Source organism: Hyposmocoma kahamanoa, unplaced genomic scaffold, assembly GCF_003589595.1.
Source record: "Hyposmocoma kahamanoa isolate Upper Pololo Valley unplaced genomic scaffold, ASM358959v1 244, whole genome shotgun sequence".
Lineage (NCBI taxonomy): Eukaryota > Metazoa > Arthropoda > Insecta > Lepidoptera > Cosmopterigidae > Hyposmocoma > Hyposmocoma kahamanoa.
In genome coordinates this window covers 1633653-1644389 of record NW_020653761.1, presented here as the reverse complement: position 1 = coordinate 1644389, position 10737 = coordinate 1633653, and positions in this window count along the sequence as shown.

The window sequence follows — 10737 nt, the reverse complement described above, 5'->3', positions numbered from 1 at the left end:
CACATTTTGAATACTACACTGTTGATTTGTGACTAAGATAAAATCGTTAATTATGACAAATATTTATATATGATTTATTGCTCTTATTTAGTTATTATCCACTATAGTTTTTATTTACATTACAAAAACCTTCATTATAAATCCCATCATCGTATCTAAGTAGTATAAAATTTCGTGTTCATGTTTTTGACAGTCGCATAAATGTACAACGAAAATTAGAACTAATAAATAAGTCAAAAACGATGTTCCAATTTTGACGCTGCTTTTATTCCTGCTAAATGAGCAGGAAATTTCTAAGATGTGAACACCGTTTCCCGCGCTTCGATTCGCAGTGGATTTTGGCAGTATCCACTTGGCGCGAAACGCACAATGGGCCGCAAGGACGCTTTTTTACATCACAGGTGTTTTTAGAGGGGAAGCATTCCTTTCTTCCTATTTCAAAAGATGTTACGCTTGTTATGGCCAGTGAAGTTGTCGATTTTAAGATTTACATTTGGAACAAGTGACAGAATGGCATACATAATGTATCAAATTCTAGGTGTATATAATGCCTATTATTAAATTTTCAATTTTATCTAAAGTTAGTTTGCTATTGCATTTTTTGATAAATATATTATTTTTGAGGCTTCGAACTTATTCGGACATCGCGATTTAGTCTAACCTCCACACCTAATCTAATGTATCCTATTGGTCAAATATTTTTTTTATATTACATTGATTGTAGACCACCTGCTCGGGTCGGGCGATATCGTCGGAGTGGCCGGAAGAATGTGGATGAGACTCGCACAGGACCGACTGAGCTGGCGTTCAAAAGAGAGGCCTAAACCTAGCAGTGGGAGTGAACGTATTTTCTTTCTTAACGGGCTGAGATGACAGCATGACATTGACATTTATTTAGGTTAAGTTTTTATACAGAATATATTTGTTTTATCTTTATACTGACGATAAACTGCCTCCGTGGCCGAACGGTTACCATGCTGAACTGCCACGTAGAAGTCCCGGATTCGATTCCCGGGCCGGGAGAAATATTTGTATGGCGTACATTTATTTCTCTTATGAGTTTCCGTGTAATTTGTGGTTGTCTAAGTATCTCCATGGCACACTCCAGGGTTATGAGTGTGTGCGTTAATATTATAATTTTTCCCGTTACATGTACGTCCACTGCTGGGCACGAGACTGCTCTAGAAGAGGCCAATTTTTTGCATGCTTGTCTCAATTTATGCCAAAACATGTCTGTGCCTACGTTACTATTTGTTATCTTGACCATTTGACCAGCATATTTCTACCAAATAAATGGTTTGATTTATTGATTATGGATTTAGGCTATAGTCTGCTATACCAGCAGAAAGCGATTTGGGGACTTTACACGTTCCTAAAGGTTGTGAACACTGGATACGCGAGATTCATCGATTTATTTATCGATTTTTCGTTAGGTTTAAAATCCAGAGTTCCGATTCATTCGATATTTCTTTTTTATTCAGACGACTTCAGTGGCCCAACGGTGTGCATTACGGTGCTGGACTAATAAGAGGTCCCGGGTTCCATTCCCGGTGATATCAATATGTATGTGAAATGAATTAGCAGTACAGCTCGTTGTCAAAGAGTGCGTCCAGGGAAGTACTGTCACCTTACATATTTCTGCCGCTAAAAAGCAATAAAGTGAGCATTACTGCGTTCCGGTTTTGAAAGGTAGGATGCTGGTGAAATTACAGGCACATGGGACTTGCGCGTCCCATCGTTTTGTATAATAATAAAAAAAAATTAACAGGTTCTAGCCTGGGCGAATACCGTTGCTCTAGTACTCATAGTGCAAGGTTAGTTTGATATGGTAGCCTGGTTAGACCTACCTCCCAAGCAGAGACCGTGGGTTCGAATCCGCGCTCGCTCCTTTGAGTTTCTCGAAATCTATGATGATGATGATAAATCTATGATTTGATGAAACCTACGCGTCATTGAAGGTACGCAACCCTTTATGTGTATCGTTTGAACTTTGTGATATACTCCACCTATTCCAATCTCAGTAATATGTACAAATAATGAGTTTTATAAATTATTATAACTGATAAAACGATTCACTGTCAAGTAACAACCAGTTAAAGTTCATGGTCAAACGGTTACTACACGAAATGTAAGTCACAAAAATCGTGTTTTTTTTTTAATATAAACAATTAACACAAAGTATGGTTGTAACATAATGATTGTAAAGATTTGAGAACCTACAGCTGTTCAGTTTCTCATCATTAGGAATTTAATAGATTCAATATTACGATTGGATCGAGTTAGTTCAGATTATAACTATGTACGTATCTTTATTATAAGCTAGTATTCGTGATTAGACCGAGCCATTTGTGAAATTAAAAAAAAAGAACAAGAAAAAATGGCTACATATAGCTTCTCCGTTCTACAATATGTTAATATCGGCCTATTATTTTTTATTTTTTTTACCACGGATATAGACATACAGTTCATGGCGCGATACCTGATCCCCTAGCTGACCTCTTGGTTCTGAGAGCCTTCTTACACATATAACAGAAAGATGTAACGGAATTCTAGATTTTTGATTGAAATTTGTTTTACGTAGGCTAATGGTGTAAAAGGAAGTCATACCAAAGTGAATTTTAAGGCCCACATTTTAAATGTTTATTCACACTGATCTACTCAAGCATAAAACATTTATTGATTAATTTTCTTCGTAGAATCTTTATTTACCTGCTCTCTTCTGAAAAGTTGTTATTTTGCAAATATGGCCTTTGTAACACCAAAAATTCGTAACGTGGCTTATTCCCGACTAAAATATTTTTTATGATTTCATGTGACAAGACGAACAAATTCAAGATACAGTGAGTGGCACTGGACTCAGAACTTTAAATCGCGAACACCAGAGGGGCGCTATCACTGTACCCTTCACCCTGACATATCCCATGTGTCTGTAATTCCACCCTCACCATACCCTTTAAAATTGATACATAATTAATACGTAAATTTTTCCTAAAATGTACATACATACATAACGTCACGCCTGTCTCCCACTGGGGACCTGCATCTGCTATAATTCGGACAAAGCTCCTTCGCCTCCTTCACTCTCATCAGTCTCTTCATACATGCCCGCATTAAACTCAGCAATTTTTAAGGACATTCACAATCTGATCGAGATATATACGGTCTACCTCTCGCCACGCCTATTTCTATTGTCTATTTATCAACATTCATTCTTTCCACGTGACCAAGCCATCGAAGCATCCTCCTATATGTCCTAGTCACTACATTATCGTTCATACCATAACGCTCTCTTTCTACACTGTTGTAAAACTTGTCTACACTTGTCCTAAAATGTGCAAAATAAAAATGAAGTGTTCATCAATCATTACACCGCAATAAGCTGCCACAGTCAAAATAATTAAATCAACAATAAAACTAACATTAATGCGAATATTCAATTTCGATTTATCACACACAACCCATTACCCGCACTTTTTTATCCCTAAAAAGATTTTATAGCCAATAATTTATTTTTAAATGCGGTTTTTGTTTTTAGAATGATACCTCGTTACCTCGGAAAAATTGTGATTTATTTTACTGATAAAGTATTTGAAATCTTAATATGTTTAAGACCCGGGTACTTACTTTAGTAGGTATCCTACAGAATGCCAAAAGGCGACACTGGCTTGTAAGATGTAGTAATGAATACACATACAACCACGTCATCAGAAGTTCAGCAAACTACTATTAACCGTGCTTGGAAAAACATTTTCTTTTAGCAATTGTCCTCACATTTTAATCTATATATTTTTTGATCTTCGTCTCTTTAGTATTGTATTATTTCCTCACATTGTTTGAGAAAAACACTATACTTGACTCGGCGCGCGACAGGAACGGGGATTGCTTGACTTACTTATTACAAGGCCGAGTTGGAATTTACAATAACAAACCCAGTTGAATTTAAAAAGTGTCAAAATTATAATAATAATATCGCACACACTCACCATAATGTGCCATGGACACACACATAGACAACTACAGATTACACCCAAACTCACGAGAGAAGTAAATGTAGGCCATACAAATATTTCTCCCGGCCCGGGAATCGAACCTGGTACCTCTGCGTGGTAGTCCGGCATGGTAACCTTTCGACCACTGAGGCATAATTCTCAGAACGTTACGAAAATTGTCATAAAAACAAATATTACTTACATATTACGTAAGAGGGCCGAAAGTTATCAAAAATATAAGAAATGTAACCATCTGGCAACACTGAACCAGGGTTGTTGCTGCAGGTTTTTTACACATCAGCGGAAGGTGATGGATGAGGATGCTGATTTTATATATTAAAAAAACCGCAAAAATGTACATCCTTACTCAATCTACATATACATGAAAAAGTTTTATATTGTCTTTGGTATTGTAATACGTAAAATATTATTTCATGAAAACAATTAATCTGCCTAGGTTAATCATCGTGGAATTTTATCAAAGTTATAAAAACAACAGCGGAGTTGCTTTTTCGGCTTACAATCTGTTTCTGGAAGTTTTGTAAATTATTCCAGCGTACCTTTTAGGTCATGACACGACTCGAATATCAGTTTATCCGCGGATGCAGATGCTGATATTCACGACAACCCTGCACTGAACGATTGCTTGTCAGTCGAGAGGTAGACAGCTCGAAACCCTGTAACTTTAATTTCTAAATGATATACATTTGTAAATGTTAGTAGTAATATTTCTTGCGTGATGAAACCTGCACGTCGAAAAACGCTCAAAACCCTTGGAAAACGCTTTAAGTACCCACCGATATTAGGCTAACATGGCTGATTAAATTGACGATGACAAATATCTATTACCATAAATTTACCAGTTGATGACATAATTCATCAAATAATAATGTTCCAGGCTGTAGGTATAATATCTCGGACGCCCTCTAATGTTTCACGCAAACATTGGATGATGTAATGGCGTAAATGTACGTTTGCCTATCGGTTGTTTTCAAACTAAAAGTAGGTAGTCTACAATTTCTAACGCATCCAGATTACATTGGTGTCGTATACCTTAAAACGGCGCACACGCACAAGTTTGATGTCTAAGCAATAAAAGCGAAAACGTTATTTGTTTCGCTGTGTCATTTTCGTTAACACATAACTTGTTCTCCCTTTTATAATTTTTCGCAAAACTCGCAACGAAGATTGTTTAGAAGAGGCGCTCGTTAGGCAACGTCTAGACTAAATTCTGCAGACGTCAAACTCGAAATCAAGCCTTAAGTTGAGATTCGCTCCTGCGAACATGTCTGGCTGGCATGCAAGACGTTTAAATAACCACCCAACTTGCACTTTCGATGGGTAAATCCATATGTAATGAAAAGTTACTCTCCATTAACTACAACAGAAACGTTGACCGGTTAAAGGTAAAAACGTTTCCTCAACGATTCATATGTAGTTAAAACGTTAAAATATTTACTGCGATAGCAAATGTACGCAACATGTCATATTTGCAACGTTTTGGTTTTGGTTTTTCCTTTGACATTTAGTGCGATTGGCCTCCTGAACGTTGTCTTCTGTATATAAATTCGACCCACATATTACACGTACAGAAAGATTGGCAAAATTCTTTTTTTTTTTTAAGAAACCAAGAGACGGGACGAAGAAGTCGTGTACCTGGGTGGTAAGTGTCATTTATTAGCAGTAGATCTCCTTGTGAAAGAGTTCGTCCAGGGAAGTACTCTGCCAAAGCAGTGCTGGTGAAATTACAGGCAAGTTCCATGTGAACTTGCCAATTTATGTCTCAGGGTGACAGGCGCAGTGGCAGTGTCCCTCAGAACTTTGCGATTTATAGCTCTAAGTGGCACTGCAACTGCTGTGGTTAGGCGTGTCGCTTATCACCAGACACACGACTTGCTCGTCCTGTTACTTGGTGTCATAAAAAAGCGGATCACGTAACTGAACAGTGTGTGTTGAGCTTGCTTCCCTGACACACAATAATTGTATTTGTTGAGATTGTATATTTATTATAAGTGTTATAATTTTTATGTCATTGAATAAGTTACGTTTAATATTTTGTGTAGAGAATAAATAGTTTAATTGGTTTGTAACATTTTAATTTTGAATATTAATTGATCAGCGCCATCTAGTTGGCGCTGATCGAAAGCCTTGAAGTAGTTTATATTATGTAAATGGCCGTGGATAACAATTAATTCATCTTTAGTCAGTTTTTTCCTTGTGATTTTATTCAAATATTGATCATGAGGTTAATTTTTTTCTGGGGGCCTACTATGAGCTTATAAGCAGCCAGCCAAGTTCCATGCAATTCACTTGACATGATAAAACTGAATTGCTTAAATTCATATCATGACCTACACAAAGTTGAACGGGAATGGCATAGCAGGATGATGAGTTTTACTTTTTAAACGTTAACTGGCTGACATCTAACAAGAGCGAGATGGAACTACGTACCAAATCATATGAAAGAAATAGACAGATGTACTATCCTGAGAGCGTTCAAGCACCATTAACCGATTGTGTTCAAAATGAGAATAATTATACTTTTTTTATTAATTTTATTATTAATTATACTTAGTGTGTTGTTTTGTAATATCGACAACTTTTCAATCATACTTTGCAATTTGTCGTACGACAAAATTACATGTCATGTCCAGTCATTATCATTGAAATGATTATGGTGAGTTTGTAATTTGATAATATAATTGGAACGTATCTTGTATTCGTACTTTTTCATTGATTGCATTATAGTAAAATTTGGCACTATTCCAAAGTTATTTTACGATTTTCGCTTATTCAAAAATAATATTAAAATGATTAAAATTGCAATAACATTCATGCCAATAATTTGTCAATAATACTTTAAAAATTGGAAACTCGAACTAAAACATTCAAAAAACGAACAACAGTTAATTAATAGTATTTATTTATTGACAATTGGCTCTAAAGCCTAAAAAGACAACAAATAATTATGAAACTGGAAATATAATAAAACTTAAACGAAATTTCTTAAAAATGTAACAAATCCAAAAAAATTTGTCACAGAGAGAGAGTACTAACATAATATAACTTTATTTGAATTGCTTATTTTGAGATACGAGTATGAGACGGCCATGTGCATGGCAAATAGCACGTCATTACGATTTTAATAAGAAAGAAAAGGTGAACGGATTTCGAATGGGGAACGTAAACTACATGGACAGTGAATAAAAACAATTATTGTTTTTGTGGGGTCATAGTACGAATTTGAGAGGCAATCCAACAGGATTGCTCTAAGAGCTCATAGTAGCTGAACTTTGACAAATATTCGTGTCAATAGGTGGCATTGTGTCACAAAAAAAACAGTATATTTTTTATCGAGGAACTAAAACGAGCCAATATACTCTTTACCCGAAGTGGTTATTGTATTACTCCGAGGGTTGAAAGGTGAAAACTTTACTTTTCACTTCGATTGCGAGAAAAAAAATATTTCAATCGTTTTCGCTCTACAACAAATTACAAATCAAATTTTGAAGTTTTCGCGTTATCCTTTTTTTCCAGACAGATACATACAACAAACGCACTAACGCGGGAAAATAATATGACGCCACCGTCTATGCGGAAAAGTCACGGAACTAAAACCGTGCATATTGGCTGTTTGAGTTTGTACCCTCGAAGTAAATTAAAAAATTAGGTATTTTATACTCCCTAGCGATTAATGCATCCTGCATTTTACTGCTACGTAAGGCTATATTAACGTACTTTTAGAGCATGAGAAGTGAAAAAATATAAATCAGTGCTTGCTAATGTGGATCGATGGCACTAACCCTAAACAAAGAACAGCTGGAAGTATCCATGAAAAATCTGTGTAATAAGCGCCATCTAGTTGATTTGTTTGTTATCACTAGAAATTAGGGTAGCTTTGATAAAATTGTAGTTCGTCAATTATTTACAAATTTATAGTACCGGCACGCTATGATGGCTGTTTTGATGTTTGTTCGCTCATCAAGTTTCGTATTAATTCATAACTACGTTGAAGGAGCTAATTGCTGTACATGAAATTCGAAATTTAAAAAAATGAAATCTAACACAATCGTCACTTATGGAATCGCTGGCCATCACAAATTCTACCTCCGGCAAACTCGCGTCTAGTTTAAATGCAAAACATTTTTATTTTCGATTTATTAAAACTTTTTAATCAGCTACCCCTTGCAATACTAGTTACAAATCTAGTAACTTATAGATGCGACTCGCATTTGATTATATTTTTTTCGATACGGAATTTAGATTTGACCTCACTATTGTAAACTGTCAAAAAAACCACCACAGCGTGCCGGTCGGTACTGTAGTTACAAAAATACGTTATTATTCTAAGCAAAAATATAAATAGCTATTTGGCACCCATCGCGACATCTGGTGCACCAATTGTTACTAAATACCTGAACGCGCTGACTTGTAACGCTGTTAGCAGTCATCTTGAATTATTGGTCCATGATAAAGGTTACTGGATCATACTTACTATAAACAAAACAAAAAATGACATCAACAAACGACACACGACACGTGCGAGTTCAAATCGCCGAATCGTGACATAATTTGTTACATTATTTTTAAAACTCATATTGTAACACGCCAGTACATCAAGCTGCACATTGACGTACCTTGTTCCGTTGCACTGGAGGCGGTTTCGAACGAAAATGACTACTAGACAGACAGATTACATAAGGGCTCTGAAACCGTGGCAATAGTACTGATTTTGGACATCAAAGTTCACGTTAACAGTAGAGGAAGTAAGTTATTTTGAAATATCCGCAACATAGCGAGGGTCACACATAATTTGTCTACTCACATTATCAGTTTCGTTACGGTTGAACTGTAAAAACAATTATTATCAGGCCAAAAATTATTAATTGAAAAAATGACGACCAATATTTTTGATTTCCGAAGCGTGAAATTGTAGACCAACTGGCAACTGGTGGTAATCAAGTGCAATATGGTAATGGTAATAATGTAATGAAGGGTGGTAGTATAAAGATTTTTTCCGGTTTCTAGTTTATTAGGTGCCCCCGTGCACGCTATTCTTGATTACACCTACATTACGTCGAAATAAATTACACTTTGAGGCACAGAGCTCTTTGTTATACTAATACATCCTTCAATAGTACAATGTGTATTAAATAAAAATATTAATATAAGAAATTACAAATGAAACCCTATTAGAAGCCCGAGGTCGAAGACTGAGGTTCGTAATTCACGTCCTGCGTAATACGCCCGTGAAACATACAATGATTTTCATCACATTTGCACGTAAATAATATGATTGCATGCAGGCTAACTTGACTATAAAACCCCGAATAACCGTCATGAATGATGGCTGCAATGATACGAAAAAAGTGCCGAAGGTTTTGTTTGGGGCATATAGTCAAGTTAGCCTTAGTTAGTTAGTGTGATGAAAATATTATTTAAATTGTTTGTTCGGACAACAATGTAATGCAAGTTAGTAAGTTTTAGTAACAGTAAAGCTCCTTGAGAAAGAGTTCGTCCAGGGAAGTACTGCCACCTAACGTATTTCTACCGCCAAGCTGTAATGTGAGCATTACTGCGTCCCGGTTTGGAAGGGTAACGGTGCTGGTGAAATTACAGGCACATGGGTTTCTTTAACTTACGTCGCAGGGTGACGGGCGCAGTTTTAAAGCTCTGAGTGGCACAGCAACTGTTACGAACAGGCGTATCGCTTACCACCAGGCGTACGACTTGTTCGTCGCGTCACTTGGTAATGTGTAAAAAAAGTAATTATTATTTGTAATTATTACTTAAAATAATAATTAAAATTAAAAAAAATTTGCTACTCAACTTTCACAAACGTATACGTAGAAACATAGAAATAAAAAAGTCGTGGGTACACGCCGCCCCAAGGGTTCATTCCTATAATCAAAGAACTTGTTGTTCATTCCATTCAAATGCATTTCAGCTTCTACATAATCCATAAACAATATAAAGAAGATTTTGTTACTAAACAATAATATAGAAATTGAAGTCGTACATGCCGCCAAAGGGTTCATACCTATAGACCAGCATATTGTTGTTCAAATACATGTCACCTTCCACATAATCCATCCATCTTGTTTTTGGACTTCTTTTCCACCTCTAAAAATTTTAAATTAAATTATTTGAGAATCGATACTACCTCAGCTCAGTATATTTCAGAATATTTTTTTTACAAACGAAATTAATTTGAAAAATGTATATCATATATCGTATACTGTACATGTTCCATTTACTTCAGTTGACTGACCACACTGACCAGTATTGAGACGCATAGCGCCCCACTGGGCCACTACTGCTTCAATGTCACTTGTTGGTCATCCAAAATCAATAAATTACGAAATGAGTTTTACAACATATCACCACCACAACTCCGTTCCTATCTTGTCTTCCCCAAAGTGATATATTACCTGTAGATAATCACATCAACCAAACAATTTACTTCAATAAAAAAGTTTACAATTTCGCAATAATTTAAGTGTGTTATACTGCTGTTGATTTTGGGGTACGAGGGGGGTGTAACATAGCGGAAACGGTCACAATAAGTACTTATACCGACGGCTTCCGGTACTACCGCGAACAGAAATTTTGTTGTGACACCTGCCTTTTTTTAGATAGTCGTCGTTTTGATGAAGCGTCAAAATGTCGCAAAGTTATCGTGGAGGAATAAGAGAGGCTTGGAACCTTCCAAGGCGTTTATCACAGTGCACAGCGCCCCGTGACAGAG